The 22,190-nt window shown below is 32.3% G+C and overlaps 1 long non-coding RNA gene and 1 other non-coding gene across 2 annotated transcripts; one reads left to right on the forward strand and one right to left on the reverse strand.

Annotated features, from left to right (window-relative positions):
• Window positions 1-2,011: 2,011 nt before the first annotated feature.
• On the reverse strand, window positions 2,012-2,581 carry LOC110099843. The gene is made up of 2 exons (XR_002303492.2): window positions 2,475-2,581; window positions 2,012-2,352 (listed from the first exon to the last, which is right to left on the reverse strand). It is a non-coding gene; the product is annotated as an uncharacterized LOC110099843 (long non-coding RNA).
• A 5,505-nt stretch (window positions 2,582-8,086) lies between these two features.
• TRNAM-CAU lies at window positions 8,087-8,160 on the forward strand. The gene has a single exon. It is a non-coding gene; the product is annotated as a tRNA-Met (tRNA).
• The last annotated feature ends 14,030 nt before the right edge of the window (window positions 8,161-22,190 follow it).

Here is a 22,190-nt window from a genome sequence, read left to right on the forward strand (position 1 = left end):
TTTAGATGCCTTACATATAAAGCAATAAGCATTATAGGTAGGTATAGCTAGATAACAGTTGTGTTTTGATATGGTGGAGGAGGACTTGTCGATGAATATGACCAAGCCAGTGGTGCCATCAAAGGGAGGAGGAAATTGTGATGGAGAGAGTATTAGAATGGTGGGTGCTGGTGAAGAGATGGTAGAGACCATCGCTACATGGGACAGATAGGAGGGTGGAGTTGGTATGCAGATCCTTTATTTGAAATCCAAAGGAATCAAAGAGAATTGAAAGATTGTTATCTTTGGTTTGTGAAGAAATAGAGAGGAGATTATGAGACAAGTGAGGAAGGCGAAGTAGATTTGGAAAGGAGATCTTATGAGTCGGTGTGAGGAGGAGTCCCTGACCGGAGTGGGCTATGGGAATGGTTCTGTCATCGTCAATGGACACACTCGCCAGTCCTCTGTATATAGTTGGTTGAATAAGATTCTCTAGATTGTTGGTAAGGTGGTAAGAGGCTCCAGAGTAAAGAATCCAGTCAGTGGTTGGGATTGAGTTTGATGCGAGTAGAGCAACTGAAAATGTGGTGTAGTTTGCATAAAACTGATGCTAGCAGTTGTTAGTGGTATAACCCCTCTTCATGCAAATCTAGCAGGTAGTAGCTATGGAGGATGTAGCAGGAAGGTATGTTGTAGATTGAACTGATCTGGAAGTAGTCGAGGAACCAGAGAGACCACGATTAGGGTAGGAGTTAAAGCGTCTCTGCCTCGACCGCAACCTCTGCTGGTGTAAAGAGCGACATTGACATTTGGGGTTGAGAAATCTTTGGCAAGTTTGGTGGACATGTTAATTTCTTTACTTAGAAGAAGAGAGTATAGATCCTCTAGTCTGATTGATATTGTGAAGGGACTTTGTTTAGTGTATATAGGAGGATATCCTCTCTATCAATGGAGAAACCGGTGGCTGCAATGTTGTTAACAGTGTTTTGATGTTTGTGAGGTATTGAAGCATAGTGAATTGTCCCATAGAGACGTGATGTAGCTTGTTCTTGAGATGTATTACTCTGGACCTATTTGTAGCTTGAAGTCTATACTCGATGCACTCCATATATTGGCGTAGGTGTCCAAATGGAGAACGTAGGGAAGAATCCCTATGGTGATGGTGGAGCATATAGCATCGGCAAGGTTCTGGTCGATGAGTGTCCAGTGATTGTAAGCGCCATTTGGTTGAGAGATGTCGTTTGTGACAAAAAGAAGACAGGGAGGTGGTGCTATAGTTTTATCGAGGAAATTGGCTTGAGGACTTGAGATCTAAAAGTGGAGTAGTTGACGTTAGACAACTGTATAGGGATAATAGTTTTAGTGTTGGAGATGAGGAATTTTAGGGAGGAGGTGATAACGATGTCTTCCGGGGTAGGTTCTGTGGAGGCTTCTTTGGTGTGGGAAGAAAACAAAGTAGCCATTTTAAGGGTTCACGGGGCTGTGAGCCAAGAAGGCCTGATACCCTGTAAGAACTAGTGTACTAAACTAAAGCATACATGTGGAAAGCACTGAGAAGAAGGAACTAATTTCTATTACAATGAAAACAAGACATGTACCCCTTTGACTGTAGCAGCTAAGTGCATCTATAGATGTAAGTGTTGTACTAGTGTATGGCTAGGATTTAATGAGTTTTTTATGGTTTAATGTTTGTCCTTTTTGCTATATTGTGTGTGGCTGCTCCAATTGCCTGCCGTGTTAGGAGGTGATTGTTGAGCTGCTATTATATTCCACTTCTAAAATAGTTTAATCTCTACTGAAAATTTTCATTTTCATCGAAATTTTTCATTTTCATCAAAATTTTTAGCATACTTCGACAGTCTAATTCGCCGGCGCTGTGAAATTTTTCATTTTCATCACCATCTAACGAATGGAACACCGATAGTTATATTATGCTCTTAATACAACCATTAAAGACAATTCGTTGCAACAATAATAATTAGTAAACACGTAGAAGAACAGCTCTTCCTATTACCTTAAACATCCTTCCCTATAAAAAACATGCTCAAAATATGGCAATTTTATTCATCGTAATCATTCTGCCTCAAGATAGCTCAACTATCTGCAACGTCTGAGCTAACCAATTGCTCAGGCTCCGCGTAAGATTCAGATTAAGCTATAATCACAAACGAAAACGTACAAGCCATTAGCCCTCAACTAAAAAATGTCATTTGAATTTCCTCTCGTTAATTCTTCCTGGAGGACCAGCAGGAGTATCAGGACCACAACCTGGCCCCTTCAAAGGTGGAAAATAGTGCTTTATTGGGTTTGTGGCCGGCGCTGGTGGGCTAATACCAGTTCTTCCTCCAAATCTCCCCTTTTCTTCAACGATTTCTACAAAACAAAGCAAAAAAAAAGTTCTCCAGATAAAAAATATTGCTTGATAAATAATGAATGAACAGGTTATGTTGGCAGCGACAAGGGAAAAAGAATGAATGCTGAGGAAATCTAATTACCTCCATTAGCTAATTGAAATTGGATTGTGAGAGAGGAAGATATCAGGAAGAATAGAACCCAAGTTGGGATAAAGAAGGAATGGCTCATTTTGAACTTTCTTCCTGCTTACAATTCATTTCATGCAGTTTATACTCTCCATTAAAGTATTGACTGTGATAAGAAACAAATTAGGTAGGTCTACCTGCTAAAAACGCGTGAGCAAGTTCGCTGAAGAATTCATGGCCAGCTTTAAAGCAGAATCGTTTTTTTTTTTAATTTCAAAAACGATATATTATATTAATAATAATCAAGAATATAGATAATTATGATGTTTGGTTACAGATAAGAGATTACTTAATAGAAAAATTACAAAAAAAACAAAAAAATAACAATATGTCAAATAAAAAATACAGAGAAATAAACTGTTGAAATTAAGAAAAGAGATGTTGACAAAATAAGATTTTTTAAAAAGTAGTATATTTTGGTTTTATTTGGAATGTCCTTTTTATTGCTTTTTAAAATAATTTTTTAATGCGAAAAATTAATTTTTATACAAAAGGTTTCTTTAAGAAATAGAAAAAGAGCCGATAATGTAATATTTATGTTTTGATCAAATATTCAACTATTTATGATTCATTTGGGATGATTGTAATTTTTATTATAAATTTGATTTAAAAGTTGTTACGGGAAGTAACTTTTTTGAAAACTGGTAGAAAAAATAATTTAACATGTAAATTTTTGAAAACAGTAAAAAATAGTAATTGAATAAAAACTATGATTGCAATCTTAAAAGTAAAGCAGTAAAAAACTGCCTTAAATAAAGTCATTGGGTTGGTCGTTTAAGTCAAATTAAATGTCTTTAAATTATACAATTCATAAGTTTAATGTAGATGACCAATTCATATTACTTTTGACAATTTGCAAGTAAAACATGGATGACAACTTCATATTATTTTTGACATGTTTGAACTTGTAATTATTGAAGGTTTTATAAAATTAATCAAAGGCGATTGGAAAAGTAACTGGCTTTCAAAATATTTTTTAAAATTCTAATTGACTTCTAAATATTTTGAAAATCATTTACTATTCAATATAAATAGGAAAATTTCTTAAAATAGCTCTCATGCCAATTTGTATAAGAGGACTGGCAGTTTTGCAAGAAAAATTTGTCATAAGAGTGCTACTACTAAAATGTCTTATCTCATACCTAGGAGATCACTTGCAACAGTTTGACTACTTGTTGATCATTTCTTTATTTTCTACTTTATGTTTGATGCATCTTGAAATATCCACGACAATAGAGAAATATAAAGTTTAGTGTCTAACCTTATACGAAGATCCAGCACACAAACAGATAAAAGAGTATGGTGAAATATTCATAAGAGACCAAGATTTTTATGTGCAAAATCTTAAAAAGAGGATAAACTATTGGTGCATTACAATGACGGCATGCAATCTCTGATAAATTATTTTTATAGTATAACATGCATTCATTTACACAACAGTCTATATTTGTGTATGTTAAATCAAATTTCGAAACCAACTTCTTAGTCTGATATAAATCTGTAGAAATTATGTTATATGCTAGGTTGAGTTTCTTAAGCAGCCCAACGAATTGATTAAAAATTTCACGGGATACATTATATTCTGTCTTGATGCTTAACATTTGTACAGTAATGAATAACTCTGACTGAGTGGTGCACCTCTTCCATATAGATTGTTGGGCAACATGCAACAAATCATAAAAATTCTATGCCTCCTTATTTGGTGACTCTTATGTCTATTATTCAAATTGTGCTTCAGTTGCATCACAAACTAAGTCCTCAAGAGGTCAAATATTTTCTTCCTCACCTCTATTAAAAATTTTAGATGAGACGCATCGAGAATCAAAATGCAGCTTTTACTCACCATAAGAAGTCAAATACCAATATTTTGGTATGAACTCTCTATGATATAGATCAATAATTACATTATCTTGGCTTAGGTGCACTTAATTTTTATGATTAGAACATGGGTATCAAAACTTTTTATCTGAGATGAACCTAGGTTGTTGAAAAGCTGTTTAAATTAAAAAATTCACCCATTAATGAACTCATCTATTAATGTTTTTCAACCTTATGCCAATCAGTTATATATACATCTTTTTTTATTTCTAATATCCATAATATAACATATATATAATATGAAGATATTAGAGATTGTAGATTTATAATTGAATTCAAATTGATTTATAAATTGGATGAAGTTATTTCATACAAGTCCCCTGTCAATAAAAATTTGGTAGCATCCGAGCATTTCTATCATTTTGAAAAAAATATAAAGAGTCATAGCCTGCCCGTCAAGACAAGAAAGACCTGCACAGTCGGTCTCATGAAACACCACGATCATAATCATCAATCCCACTAGGCCAAAAAAAGGCGAGTATAGGTCTTCATGGGGATACCTATGTGAAAACATAATTTGAGCCGAAGATATTCTAGCAAATTTACCCACATAAGCCAAATCTTATATCTCTACACCTTTCTTAACATAAGCCGAATATAATACCTCTAATTTCCTAACTAGGTCATCGGGAGGCCGTCATTTTATGTAAGCAAGCCATCTAAGGCTACTCTCTCACTCATGAGAATTCTCATCTCTATAAACACTTAACTTAATGTTAGTCTTCTCATTTAATGACCAACATTTTACACCATAAATCATTTCAAATGTCTACCGAGAGAATCAAATGAATATTTTTGCCTCCTTTCATAACACATCAACTCCCTCTCTACTCTTATCCATAAGAAGAATATAATTAATAAAATACATACACCAAGATACAATGACTTGCAAATATCTACCAGGATCATCTATGACCAAATAAAAACTAAATGGGTTACTTACGACATATTTTATCCAACTAAACTGGGAACGTCGACGATGGAGGCGACTGACAGAGGCGAACATCTGTGGCAGAGGCGAAGATCGACGATGGAGGCGACGTTCGACAACATACACGAATGTCAAGGAAAAAGGTAACTGCCAGAGTTAGAGCGAGTAGAAATGAAATGAGAAGAGCATAGCTACTAAAATAGAAACATGGCTCTTTCTAACAGTATTTTTGGCCGCAATTTTTCTACCAAAAGTTTTTGCCGAAGAAAGAGAACCCTGTAAGCGACTGAGGTGAGAATCATTTTTCAGTAATATTACGTCGAGTTTAAGTAAGCAGATGATATTTCCATCAAAAGTTATGATGGTCAATTCTGGCATATTTTTTTGTCGGAAGTAACAACTAACTTTATAATGACCAACGATTTGGCCCATCATTTTTTTGCTGATAATTTTTAGCCAATTAATGCGCCACTTCTACCGACATACAAAATACCATAGAAAATTCCACATATAAATGGAAATATTCCTTTAGTGTCGGAGTGGACCATGGTTGATGGTGGTTAGAGTGACTGTAGTCGACGTGCAACAGAGGTCATAAGGATAGTATTCGACGGGTAACTTTGGTCAGAGTGGACCATGGTTGGTGGGCGAGGGTGGTCGGAATGGCTGTAGTTGTTAGGCGATAAAGGTCAGAAGGACCGTAGTCTTCAGGTTTCAAAGGTCGGAGTGGACCTAAGTAAACAAACATTGGAGGTCCAAGGGACTATAGTCAGTGAGAGATGGAGGTCAGAAGGACCATATTTAGTGGGTAACAAAGGTCGGAGTGGACCATAGTCGGTGGGAAACAGAGGTTAGAGTGACCATAATTAGTAAGCGATATTGGTCTGGAAGAAATCTATAGCTAGTGGTGCAAACTTAAGAAAGCAAGGGAGATCCTTTATTTTTTATCTCTTCTTACATCCTCCTCCTAGCATGAAGCATAAGGGGCCTATTTATAGATTTTTTAGTGGAATGACTACTATAGGAGAATATCAAAGGTATGTTGGAATTATTCTGATGGATGGTCGATATCAACTCCCTAGATCATGGATTATTGATCAAGCATTTGAGTGTCGTAATGAAGTCAAAATTTAAGTATCTTTAGCTAGTTGGATCTTTCCCATTGAACCTCTTGATTTGACTATGAGCACGTCACATTTAGTTATCATTTGGTTATCTAATTAATATTTTGAATATTCTAAATAGGCTTCGGTCCCTCGATTTTAACCCATTCATGTTCATATTGGACTGATTTTGGTGTCGTTGAGTTCATCTCTTTGATACATTCATCTTTATAATAATTTTGCTAGAATTAGGGTTCAAATGGATTTGAATTTAATTTTGAAAGTTTCTAATTAAAATTTACCTCGAGATTCATTCTTGATCAATATATTTTTTTGTGATATATTAGTTGTCCCCTTATTTTAGGATGTCAATGCTTAAGGAGTCCAAAAATATGTCACAGAGCATTTTCTTTTTAACAAAAAGCATTTTCTTATATTTAGGCATTCTCATCATAATTCATCAACATTTTTTTTATTTTTTTATATACACCATATAATACTCATATTATTTTTTTTATGTTCTTTTAGTTGCAATTTGAGATCTCGTGCTTATGATTTTTACAATAGCAAATATTTTTAGTTTTTAACTTTTTTTCTCTTTATATTTCTATTACATATTTCTTATGTGCACAAACATTTTAGGTATGTCGTACATCGTGCAACAAATGCTGAAGACTCAAGACTGGAGATAATAGGTGATATTTTGTAAGAGTCTATATTTTCATTTATTTATTTTTATATTTATTGAGTTAAATGTCTCGTGAAAGGTCTATGTTAGCTTAGCGTTCATGCAAACATACAAACTTGGGAGAAAAATTGAATGCTTAAATTTATGGGATGTTTGTATTGTACGATCTTTATTGTATCGTATAATTTGGATAAAATAGGGAATAATTAAAACATTTAAATAAGAAATTTTAAATTTGCTCTAATCATACATTACAATCCATATCCTACATGATGATCAAATGAAATCAAGAACTTTACCATCAATCATAATTTAGTTAATATTTTAAATTTCAAATTTTGGTCTATTCATATATTACAAACTCGTTCATATTATATCTTACATAATTTATTACCAAAATTAAGCTTAGGAAATTAGTTAATTGAATAAAAGTTAATTAGTCGTTATAGATCATACGGTAAAATGTAGATCATACTAGATGATTGACAGAGATGATTTTTAATCATCTAGAGGTTTACACTGGATGAACTATGATTCAATTGAACTAATCATACTGTACAATTTAAATCATACTGGATGATCGATAGAGATGATTTGTATTGGACAAATTGTGATTCAATTGAACTAATTATAATATATGATCATTAGATTATAATGTACGATCAATTAAAGCAAATGATAAAAATATTAATTTTTGATTTGTGAGCTTTGCGTTGTATTAGACATATATTTTAATTTTGCTCCAAAAAAAAATCAGAATTCCAAATGATAAAAATATTAATATGTCCAAGATCAAGTTGGTAAGGAGAAAATCTTGTTTCCTATTTGGATAGATCTCTATAATCTATGATCTATAGAACAGAGGGGGCCCCTTTACCTTTTTATATAAATAGACTATTCTATTTGTATAGATATGGTAGAGGGGCATATCCAATCTTTCTCCGTCCATCAGTTCCCAGTTGTTCAGCGCGGAGTAGAGCAGTTTGGTAGCTCGCAAGGCTCATAACCTTGAGGTCACGGGTTCAAATCCTGTCTCCGCAACATTTTTGCGAAATCCCCTTTTATTTTGTATTTGTAGTAATTAATGACTTTTTTTGTTGGGAGGAAAAAAAGGGGAAGCGGAATATAGAACTACTAGATTCAATTCACTACTATGCATACTAGTATGCATAGTAGTCAACTATACCGACCGAATCTTTTTATAGTACATTACTTCACCATGGGCGGATAGCGGGAATCGAACGGTTATTTAACATCTCGTCCACCATTATTTGATAACTTTCCCTCTAATTTTTGAAAATTTTATATATCTATATTTCTTTAATCTATTGACTATTACATGTGGCATATGATTCAGGTAGGAAATACACCTCCATCTCATATTATTAATGGCATAAAGGAGGAAATTCCTTTTAATGAATGAAGTTTTGAGGATAGAGACTATTCACAACTTAATGTGTAAGGTTTAACCTAATTTTTTTCTTTGCACTTAAATTAGAAGACTATTTGAGAGTCTCCGCATGTATAACTGGTAAGAAAATCTAGAATAGACTATGCATTACTTATGATGGTACAAATGAGGTGAGGCAATCATGTTTAAACATGCTATTGCATGATTACAAACTATTTCACATAAAACCAAATGAGACCCTCTCTGAATTGTACACAAGATTTACTAAGATAGTGACATCCCTACATTTGTTAGGAAGACAACTATCAAATTCTAAAAAGGTTAACAAAATACTTCGTTGTCTGGCTAATAATTTTGATACAAAGGTCACTACTATCTATGAATCAAAATACTTAAATTTTTACTCAATTGATAATTTACTTGACTCTTTAATTTCTTATAAGTAAAATGTAAGCCAAAGATTATAGGATGTAAGAGAGAGAAGGAAAAAATTTTGGTACTAAAGGTCAGTGACTCAAACAACGGTAGCTCAGAATCATATAGCAATGATGATATGGCCTTTATGAAGAGGTAATTCAAAGCTTCTTGAAGTGAAAATAGAAGTACCATTTCAAAAAGAGTAAAGTAAGAGAGGTAAATTTAATAAAAGTTCATATGATGTAATTTGTTTTGAATGAAGGAAGCTAGGACATTTCAGGTTTGATAGTCCTAACTTGAAACTCCCCCTACCAAGGAGAATGGTGAAGAAAAGATTAATCTCAAAAAGGGGAAGCAAAGAATATAAAAGGCTGTCTATGTAGACTCCTTCTTGGATTCAACATAATAAGAACTAGAGGAGGAGGTAACAAATTTATGCCTTATGGAAATGATAATCTTGATAATTTTGATCAAGATGAGGTGTGTCAATTATCCTATGATGAGCTATTTATTAATTTTTAAAAATATTCATGACTCATATAGGAAGCTTAAAAAATTTCATGCAAGTTCAATAGTTGATTTTTTTTATTTAAAAATTAGGCATGACATTGTAGCTAAGGAGCATAAAAATATTAAAGTTTAACATTCTACTTTAGATGAGTATGCTTCTCTACTTGAGCAACTAAATAAGAAGCACATTGAATTAAGCAATTCACATTAATCCTTGAAATAAGAGCCTATTAAACTCAAAAAAGTATCCACAAAACTAGAGATAGTTGCAATAGCAATGTACTCTAGTGAGCATGCATTGTTTATTGAAATTGAGAATTAAAAGAGTGTAAATGAAATTTAAAAAAGAAAGTGTATGTACTTTTAAATAACACACCACTGCCTATGTTAGTATAAAAGCCTCAACCTACACTAACCCAAAAGGTACCTCCTAGGACACAACATGTGTCATACATACCTAAGAAGAGGCAAAGCCACTCACATAGGTTGATAAACCCATTCCCGGGTGTTAGGTACTTTTCTTGTGGCATGGTATGACATATTCCTATGATTTGCATTATACATCATAGATCATAAACTTTTTATGGAGGCCTAAATCATTTGCAGCACAGTATATCATGCATTCCACTCATTCATTAAAGCATAAGGTGGAACCCAAACTCACTTAGGTTCCTAAATCTAACAACTAATTGACTTTGTAGGGATGCTCTCACAAAAGGTGTATTAAGAGCATGTGGTAGCTGGATAGTCGGTGTTCAAGACATCTGATGGGAGACATGAAGTAATTCATCAGAGTGGAGGCTAAGGCATGAGGCAAGGAAACACTAGATGATAACAAGATTAAGAAAATGGTGGACTCAGGTATAATTGGAAATTAAAAAGGTTTAATATTGAAAATGTTCTTTAGTATATGGATTAAAACACAACTTGCTTAGTATTAATCAACTTTGTGATAAGGGATTTGATATAAAATTTCTATCTACTAAATGCATGATTTTAAATGGAAAAAATATCTTAGAAGAAAAATGGGTAAATAATATCTACATACTTGATCTATCTTGTATTAATAATTCAAATACTCAATGTTTTAAACCTTTTGTTGATGAATCATGGGTATGACATAGGAAACTATTCCATGCAAGCATCAAAACCCTTAGGAAGAGTAATCTGAAAAATCTAGTTAAAGGCATACCCTAGCTAGACTTCTCTAAGAATAATCTTTGTGATGCTTGCCGATTAGGAAAACAAATTAAGTCATCTTTTTCATTCCATTAAGGACATCACCAATACTAGACCACTGGAAACCTTGCATATGGATTTGTAGGGTCCTATTAGTACAACAAGCTTAGGTAGTAAGAGTTTAGTATTTGTGATTGTTGATGATTTTTCATGATCCACTTGGGTTTGCTTTTTTTCTCATAAAAGTGAGTCATTTGAGAAATTTAAAGTATTATACACTTGGATACGAAGGAAGTTAGGACTTATGATTTCCACAATCCATAGTGACCATGGTGAAGAATTTGAAAATAAACAATTTGAATATTTTTTTCAGGAGTTTGGAATTGAGCATAATTTCTCCCCCACTAAGACCTCTCAGTAGAATGAAATAACTGAATGAAAAAATAGAACTTTAGTAGAAGCTGCTAGGGATATGTTATCTAAATACTCCATTCCTAGATACTTTTGGGTAGAAGCAATACATTGTGTTTGTTATATTTTGAATAGGATAAATATTAGATCAAAATTAGATGAAACACCTTAAGAGTTAATTAAGGGTAGGACACACAATCTTTCACATCTTTATATCTTTGGGTATAAATATTTTATCTTTATCAATAGAAAATCTCCTCTAGGAAAGTTTGATCCTAAGTATTATTAAGAAGTCTTCTTAGGATATTCCTCTATAAGTAAAGCCTATAGGATCTTTAATAATAGGACCTTGGTTATAGAGGAGTCCACCGATGTAGTGTTTGATAAATCTGACAAATCTGGTGAGCCTAAGTTAGAAGAATATGAGTATGTAGAGATTATCCAAGGAGTAGAGTATATTAACCTAGGATATAAAGAAGAACCTCAGGAGCAATTTTCTAGAGAATGGAGATACTCATCTAGTCATCCTAGGGAGCTCATCTTAGGAGATCCTTTTGTAGGAGTTAAAACCAGCCATGAACTTAGGAAAAATGTTAGTTATTCTACATTCACCTCTATGGTAAAATCCATAAATATAAACCAAGCCTTATCTGTTGAATTCTGGATTCTAGCTATACAAAAAGAGTTAAACTAATTTGTGAGGAATATTATTTAAGAGTTGGCTAGCATACCTAAGAACTAGAGCATTAGGTACCTAGTGGGTTTTCAAGAATAAGATGAATGATTCTAAAGCACTGTTCAGGAATAAGGCTAGGTTAGTTGATAAGGGTTATAGTCAAATAGAACGTATTACCCCTAGAGCTTAACTATAAGTTATTAGAGTCACACTAGCATTTATATATTTTAGAGGATTCAATTTGTTTCAAATGTATGTGAAAAGTGCCTTTCTAAATGGGGTTATTAAGAAAGATGTCTATGTAAAATAAAACCAAGGATTTAAAAATTCATTCTTTCCTAACCATGTGTATAAATAATGTAAAGAAGATCGAGGGAATTCATTTTCTACTAGAATGCTAGGTGGTTCCTCTAAAGAATCAAAATGACACTACCATTTTAGCATACACAAAAAATAATGTTATAGTAGTACTATCGAGAAAGAAGCATTGTGTAATTTGTTAATGAAGATAATCTAATAGTAACGTAACGATGAGATCTTAAGGATAAGAGTGGTATCTATACTACCCTTAATAAATTATCTATCTATGAGAAATATACTTAGCTTTTTATTCCATGCCCTAGGAAATGATTTACTCACTATTCAAATATACGTGGAAGATATATTATTTGGATAAATAAATAAAAATCTTGTAAAAAATTTTTAAAAACTACGAGTAGAGAGTTTGAAATGAGTATGATGGGAGAGTTAATATATTTTGTTGGTTTTAGTGTGAAGCAAAGAGGTGATGGTATCTTTCTAAGTCATATTAAGTATATTAAGGATATTTTAATGAAATATGACAAAGAAAGTGCCAAAGTAATAAATACACCAATGAGCTCGGTAATTGAATTAGACAAGGATGTAAGTGGAAAATTAGTATATTAGAAGAAGTATAACAGGATAATAAATAAGATCACTTGTATATTTAACTACTAGCAGACTAGATATAATATTTAGTGTTGTTTATGTGCTAAATTTCAAGCTGATCCTAAAGAATCCCAAATGACTATAGTTAGGATAATTCTTAGATACCTTATGGGCACCCAAAAGTTAGATTTGGTATCCCAAGAACAACTCTTCATTTGAAATTATAGAATATTCATACATAAACTTTGTAGGGTGTAGAATAAACATGAAAGCAATTTTGGTACTTGTTAATTCATAGGGCAATAATTAATTTCCTTGTCTACTAGATAAAAATTTTTAGTAACCCTATCCACCACTAAGGAGGAATACATAGCTATAGGAAGTTGTGTTGCTCAAGTCTTATGGTTAAAGCAACAAATCCTTAACCTTAGACTTTCTATAGTCACTATACAAATCATGTGTGATAACACTGGTGATATCTGCATTTCTAAAAATCTAATTCAATATTGTCACACAAAGCATATAAATATTAGACACTACTTCATTAGAGATCATGTGGCCAAGGGAGACATACAAATGCATCATATAGCTATAAAAAAATCAATTGACATACATTTTCACAAAATCTCTAAATTATGACACCTTTAGCACACATAGAACTAAATAAGATGTTATTGACATATTATTAATGTTACTACTATACGACCACCTCATCATTCTGTATGATACACATGTAAATATTTTATGAACAAAATTAATTATTTGGTATGATATTCAACACATCTTCATACAGTACGAACACCTATTTCTACTGCGCAATTTCTTTAGTCAAGGGTCATACCTAACGACTCAGTGAGATGAATGCTTTAATGAAGATTGTCTAGTATGAATCTTCATACAGTACGAATTCCTATTTGTACCGCGTAATTTCTTTTTTCAAGGGTCATACCTAACGACTCAGCGGGATGAATACTTTTATGAAGATTGTCTAGTATGAACTTGATCATATTGTATGATTTCACAAACATTCCTAATATATTGGCCAAGATGAATTGAATTCATCTGACCATCCATTACAGTCCCCATCATACTGCACAATCAGTTGAATGCTTTGTAACAAAGGGAAGGGTAAGGATTTTGAACCACAGCACTTAAATTTCTTCTTCTCTTAAGCTTTCTATTCTTATCCCTATCATTCCTAAATCACAAGAGATCCTGACCATTAGTTCCCCACAGTCGAGGACTAGTTAGCCTATCATATATATAATGCAACACGTATCACACCCTCAGGCATTCTAAACTAACACCTTATGAATTACTAGGTCCTTTATTTTTTTCCCAACACTACTCTTCAATTTCTTTTGACTTTAAATTTTCTTTTCAACTCGAAGCTTTTTATGAGTTCTTTGCTAGACTAAAAATCAATGTAGAAAATACTCACATTTAATCTTGTGTTTGTAGGCATCCCATGGAAATCACATCCCAAGATCTAGTTGATATTCTATATCTCTCTAATGAAGGAGTCAAGCCCCACAGCCTATCCGCTAAGGGAGATTATGACTAGACTACAATCAATCTTAGCCTTAGAAATATCTCATTGAATCAACATTAACCACTTATTCATTCACTTAAGAAAAATGCATGTATCTTCCTGCATGTCCTTCATAACTCAATCTTATTTAAGGCTAGAGATTGAGTCAATATAACCCCACTCCTATCATTTGTCACCTACTTAATCATGTCCAACACACCATTTTATATTAATTACATGATTATAAGGTATTTCCAAAATCTTACCTCTATTAGATGAGAAAGAGCTTGGTGTAGGAAGAATTTAACTTTAGGACACCTAGTTTGCTTTCTACTAAGCACAAAATACTAGTTAATGTATCCTAAAACAGCAAAAATCTTTCCCATTTTCTATATTGACAGTTCTTTCCACATCTTCTTCCATAAACATCGAGGGGATGAGTATGTAGATGAGGAGGAGCATACATTTGATGAGGAATGGGGAGACCTTCCAGAATGAGCTCCAGCACCAGATCCATTAACAGCACCAGCTTTAGCACCTGCTTACTAGTCCCAAGCCTATGACTCGATCATGGAGTAACTAGATCGCCTGGAGGTAAATTAAAACACACAGGCTCAAAAGACTACTCAGTATAGGGAGTGGCTTCTCCAATAGTGCAAGCTTCTCTAAACACACCATGAGCTACACTAATAATAGCACCAAGAGATCTAACAGATGTACCAGCACCAATATGAGTTGCTCTAGCAGCACCACCAGTAGATTTACTAGCAGTGCGAAGCAAATCGAGTCTGGTTCAATGAAAAATTTTCTTCCCATTATCTGTACTTTTAGCCACCACCACCATCACCTGATCAGAGACCTTACTTCAAAGGCTGTGTTATGTGTTTATTATTATGGCCTATACTTTTTATTTCCTTTTATTTCTATAATCCCTTCTTTTTGGTGATGTCAAAAAGGGGAGCAGGATGTCGATAGGTTGTATCTTTATTGATTATAGTTCAATTGTTTTTTATATATATATTTACTCTTCTGCAAATTATGTGTTATATTTTAATTAAAGATATATAAATAATAAAAAAAAACTACTCTCTCTATTTTTACAAGAACTCTGTTAATAAGGGGGGGATTAGGAAAAAATAAAATTGAACTTGAAAATTTAACCCACAATATTTAACATCATTAAAAAGGGAGAGATTATTACATTATGGGATCTAAGCTTATAATTTTGATGATAACAAATATTATTTATTTTGTACTTTATTTCTCCTAGTATATATATTCCATATTTCTCTTGTGTGCACTAACATTTCAGGTGCACCATGCAACAAAGGATGAAGGCTCAAAATTGGGTAAAATAGATGATGTTTTACAAGTATGTATTTCTATTTAGTAATTTTTATATTTTTTGAGTCAAATGTCCTATAAGAGGTGTATGAAAACTTTGCGACCATACACATACCCCCCAAGGAGGAAAATTGAATGTTTAAGTTTCTTAGATGTTCATATTATAGGATATATATCGTATTGTATCATATGGATAAATTAGGGATTAATTAAAACATTTAAATATAAAAATTTAAATTTATACTAATTGTACAAAAGGATCCATATCGTACAATATAATTAGTTATAATCAAGAACTCTACTGTCAATCATAACAACAAGCCTGATGCATTCCTCCACTTCAACTATCCAACTTGAATTATGCTAAAAATATTCTCATCTATTTTACCATCACTCTGAACAATAGATCGAAGATATCTAAAATGTGTACTCTTATTAATGACTTGATTTCCCAAAGTCACAATCCTCTCAGAAGGTCTATTGGTACTAAAATTACACTCCATATATTTAGTTTAGATCTACTCAAGAGAAAACCTTTAGACTCTAAGGTTGACCTCCATAATTCAAGTTTACCTTTAACTCACTCTCTAGTCATATCAACAAGAAGAATATCATTAGCAAAAAACATACACCAAGTTACATCCTCTTGCAAATGTCTAGTGAGAACATCCATGACTGAAGAAAAAATATATGGAGTTAAGGCTGATCCTTGATGTAATCCAACCAAAATAGAAAAATACTTGGTCAAACCACCTTGAGTTTGAACACAGGTACTAGCTCCTGCATACATATCTTTAATAATTTTAATATAAGCATTATTAACTCCTTTCTTTTCAAGAACTCTCCATAGCACTTCTTTTGGAACTTTATCATATGCTTTCCCTAAATCAATTATGTAGATCCTTGTTAGTATCTCTATATTTCTCCATAAAACCTCTCAATAAATATATGGCTTCCATAGAAGGCCCAGCATGAATCCAAATTGACTTTCAGAAATATTAGTATCACGTCGCAACCTACGCTCCATAACTTGCTCCCATAGTCTTAAAGTATGACACATTAACTTAATTCCTCTATAATTTGCACACTCATGTGTATAACCTTTATTCTTAAAAGTAGGAATTAACACACTCATTTTCCATTGATCTGACATCTTTTAAGTCTTCAAAAAATTATTAAAAAGTTTAGTAAGCCAAGAAATTTATAGATCTCCTAAGCATTTCCACATCTCTATTAGAATATCATTAGGTCCAACAGCATTTTCATACTTCATTTTCTTTAAAGCCTCTCTAACATCGATTTTATTAATACGCCTATAAAAACAAAAATCTTTATTTTCATTTAGAGTGCTAAACCCACTAAAGTTAATTGTATTTTCACATTTATTATTAAAAAGCTTAGCAAAATATCTCATCCACATTTGTTAAATGTCTACTTCTAAGAAAAGTACTTTTTTATCTTCATCCATAGTACACTTCACTTGAACTAAATCCTTTCTTTGTTTGTCTAACTTATACATATATCTTTCTTCCTCCTTAGTATCTAATCTATTATATGAATCAATAAAAGTTAAGCTCTTTGCAATGCAAATAGCTTTCTTTGATTCCTTACGAGCCTCTTTATATCTTTCCCAATAATCAAAATTTTCACATATAAACCAATTTTTATAATAAATTTTCTTATTTTTTATCTTTTCTTACACATTTGGATTCTACCACTAACTCTTTTTCCAATTAGGAGTTTTTCCCTTCGAAACCATAAGCAAATACTTTGCAATAATCATAATATCACTAGCCACTTTTTCCCTCATAACATTAGCATCCTCATGCACAAATAAAATCTTAAGATCTAAAATTTTAATCTCAAAAATACTTTTTTTAATATTCTTTAAATTCCCCTATATAATCCTAGATAATCATTTTACTTTATTTGTATTTTCTGTCACTTTATCTTAAAGCTCAAAACTAATAATTGATGCTGGGTACATAAATTTTCTCTCGGAATAACTTTATAATTTTTGCAATCTAAATGATCTAATTTTCTCATATGAAACTAATCAATTTGTGTTTAACTATATCCATTTTTATAAGTGATAAGATGCTCATCTCTTTTCTTAAATAAGCTATTAGCTATTAAAAAATTATAAGCTAAAGAAAAATCTAATATGGTCTTAGCACCTTCATTTGTCATTCAGGTAATGGAATGTACTATTAAGAAGAAATTCACTATTTCAAAATATAATCAAATTACTAAAGAATATTCAGAGTATCATTTAAATATTTAATATTATTAAAAAATTATTTTATGGGGTCAAATTTATTTTTTAGATAATTAAAATGGAGCATTTTATAAAACCCTTGCTGCAAAACTTTCAAGAAATCTCCTAAATATCTTGAATCATTACCTCTATAATATATAGAAAGTTACATGATAAAAGTTTTGTATATATCAAATTATGGCCGTTTCTTACTAATGGAATCATAAATTAAATAAAAATTTCAATATTTTTGAAAACTCATATTGGTAAAATGTAACTACCTTAAGCCAAGCAACTTTTGAAACTGGGGCCGACAACTAAAATCATATCATAGAGACTCAAAATAAACTTTCTCTCTCTAAAACGTGTTCTCTCTCTAATTGATTGCATTGATTAGGTGGAAATTAGTAGAATAGTGCAAAATTATTATTTTTAATATAAAATTTTGGTTGAGCACCATGGCACCGAATCATATGTACCATAATGATTCATTTGTGATCCCAAAATGGCGCAGCACTACTCCAATGCTATTGTACTGAAGTAATTTCCAAAAATTTGAATAGCTCAGTGTTAGATACAAAGATTATGTGGTGCCTTTATGGAAAATTATTAAATTTTTAGAACATAAAAATAGACCCTTGGGACCTATTTCAAAATACATCCATACTAAACATTCCAAACATATGCATAAGGATTAAAATATAGATATTTAATAGATTACCTTAAATCAAATCTAGTTTGAAATATTGGAATAATGTACTAATCTATTGGTGTTAAAATTCTCCCCTCAGAAAAATATTATCTTTGATATTTCAAAAATAAGATCAATGGAATAGATCACGATATAACTACCTCTTTTAAGAACCCATCTACCAAGAATCTTAACTTTAGACCTGTGCTTCCACTCCAATGTGACCATTGGAATATGTTTATTCGTCATCTTTCTAACATCATAATCCATAATCATTTTCGGTTCCTCTCTATAACTTATAATATGATATACATCAACTTCTTTTGTAGATATTCGGCTCCCAAAATTAGATACCCATTTTCTCAAAAGTGACATGTGGAATACATTGTGAATGTCAGACATATATTATGCAAAAATGCAATCTGTAGGCAACATTTTTCAATATATTTAGTTACTTCAAATGGTCCAAAATACCTTTGACTCAACTTTCCATCTCTATAACACATGCTGATATCTTTCATCCGTCTAAATTTCATATATAAAAAAATCTCCCACCTAAAACTCTACCACAAAATATTATTTTTTACTGTCATGTATAGTTTTAAATTTGTCCCCAATCAAATAAATCTTTTTAATACCATCACCAACGAAACCTGGCCCTATTAGATTTTTTCACCTACTTATATCCAAGATAGAGGTGTTCTACATTTTTTACCATATAGACCATTATAAGGGGTCATATATATGCTAGATTGAATGTTATTATTATAGGAAAATTTAATCAGAGGGATATGACCCTCTCACCCACTGCCAAAATTTTAAATAAACAATCTCATAACATCTTCTAGTACCTTAATAATCCTCTTAGATTATCCATCAGTCTACGGATGAAAGACCATACTAAAATGCAATTTAATACCCTTACCTTACTGAATACTACTCCCTAACCTAGAGCTAAGCATGCCATCTCTATCAAAATTATCACCTTTTGTACCCCATACAATCAAATAATTTCATGCATATATACTTATCTTAATCGATCCACCAAATTTTATTATCATATCGGAAGAAAATGAGCAAGAAGAAAATGAACAAACTTTGTGAGAATGTCTATCACAACATAGATAACATCGTTCCCCTACCTCGACATAAGAAGATCTTAGAAAAATTTACCTTTACGACTTCTCATTTCTACTTTGGAATGGGCAAAAGTTGCAAAAATCTCCCAAGCAGTGATATTTTGTTTTCACTAATTTATAGGATGTACACTTAGTAAAAAAATATCCCACCTCTTTCTTTAATCTAGACCACAAAAATATATATTTAAAATCACTATACATTTTGCTGCTACTCCCTAGGTAAATAATATAGCTTAAATAATGAGTTGCATATGCAAAATAATTGATCTCAATCTCCATAACTTGCAACCTATAAACTATTCTTGCATAAAATAACACTAAAATTAGATACTCGTAATTCATGTTTCTTACCATACTTGATATGATCAATTAATTTTACATATTTATATCTGACTTTTGGGCTTATTGAATCCTTTTTTATAGAGATGGTTGAATAATAATCTAATCAAAAATACCAAAATATCAATCAACAGAAGAAATCACCTCTAACTTTAGTTTCTCCATATCCCATATCATATGTTTATCAAAAGTAAGCAGCATGCTCAATTTTCTAGAAGGTTTCCCACTCAAACCATTTATTAACACATTAGATTTATTATGCTATAGTGAATAATCAAATCATAATCATTAATCAGTTCAAGATATCACCTTTTCCTTATATTCAAATTTTTGCAGGTGAATATATACTTTAAAATATGAAGATCAATAAAAATCTCACACCTAATTACTCATGAATAGTGTCTCCAAACCATGTGTCGGATAATTCCTCTCATATGGTTTTAACTGCCTGAAAGTATAAGCTATAACTTTTCACTCTTGCATCAGAATGAAACCTAATCCTTTTAGTGAAACATCACTAAATACTTAAAATCCTTATGTACCAAATGGTAGTGCTAGTATTGGAGCATATGTCAGATAGGGAGAAAAATGCTTGCCTGAGAATGGAAGAGCTTGACACACTAGATGATATCAGGTTACAAGCTCAATAGAATCTATAGATTTATAGATAAAGGATGGTCAGATCTTCTGATCGGATGATGCACCACTAAACATTTCAAGAAGGGGAGTTGGTCCTAGTGCTGAGAAGGCTAATTATCCCACATCAAAAAATTGTTAATAAATTAGTATATAATTAGGAAGGTACTTTTACTCATGAAGGGGCTTACCAACTCATCGATATTAATGGTTAGAGATCAATTCCACCAGTCTCAACGGTTAGACACATCAAAAATCATATTTTAATTCACACCGGTGACTTCATATTTTAATCCACCTAAGAAGAATGGCACTCCAAACAAATCTCCTCTTAGGTCGTGTGTGTGCATACATCATGCTCGTCGAGGCCCATACGGGTATTCATACTTTAATGCAAGAGGGGTGAGTAATTAAAAATTTAAATATAATTATTTTTGCTAAGTGATTGTCAATAAAGTGTACCCAAATATTCATTTGAAGCTTGAGATATGCATTATGTCTACTTACACAAGTGTTGCAGATATGGTGGCATAGCTCTACTCTATGGGTTGCTTGCTGCTTATTATGGGTAGGTTATAATACAACGCTAAGCACTCATTGGCAAGTAATGATCATTTGAAAGATGCACAAGCTTCCTTGAAGAGACGGTGAACGCCTTTCATCTTCTTGTATGGATTTTGCAGATATGGTGGCGTGGCACCGTGTTATGGGTTGTCCGCTACTTATTGTGGGTAGGTTATTATTCAGCAATAAGCTCTCATTAGAATGTAATTATCATTTGAAAAGATGCACAAGCTTCCTTGAAAAGCCAATGAGTGCATTTTATCTTCTTGTACGAATGTTACAAATTTGGTGGCGTAATTTAACATCGCATTGAATTTCATTTGTCGTGCATTGGAAATATGGTATTGTTCATTTTGTCTTTTGCATTTTATCATTTTCTTTAGAATTCATCTTGTAGGAGTACATTTCTACTTGCCAATGAGTTGTACCATGCATAAAGAGCCTTTCACTTGTTTCTTGAAAAGTAAGCTGATTTGTCTTATGTGATAGCTTGCATTGTAAATTTGTTCTCACAATTCATTAGTAACTCATAGTTTTTTACTATTGATTTCTTTCTTTTACTTACAACTGAATTGTAGAGTTATGATACATATCATTTATTACTTTATGTAGGAAGACTATTGTGCACTAACAAATCTCCTGTTGTTGGTCGTGGATGATATGTAGTGCGTATGATGTGCACCTTATAGCAGCATGTAGGAGTTTGCATTTATTATATTCCTTTTATATTTTCTCATGGATGATATGTTGAGTGCATGAAAATTCTCATGTTTATTCATTAATGTTCTTTTAAATGATTTCAACCATATTTTGGGATTTATAGTTTTAATTTAATGGTGCATTTTAAGGTTTAGGTTCTAGTTCGCTGTCAACCAATTTGCATGTTATGTTCCCTGTGGTCTAATTCGCAAGTTTAATTTGTCGTTATTTTATTTAAATTTAGGTCCTATGTTCACTAAAAATTTCTACAGCCTCACGTCGTCTCCCTCATTTAGGAGAAATTTGAGAAGCTAGGTTTTTCCCACCATGCTACAAGAGTGTGTATGGTAGGTTTCTG

The sequence above is a fragment of the Dendrobium catenatum genome, unplaced genomic scaffold (assembly GCF_001605985.2).
Source record: "Dendrobium catenatum unplaced genomic scaffold, ASM160598v2 fragScaff_scaffold_1608, whole genome shotgun sequence".
NCBI lineage: Eukaryota > Viridiplantae > Streptophyta > Magnoliopsida > Asparagales > Orchidaceae > Dendrobium > Dendrobium catenatum.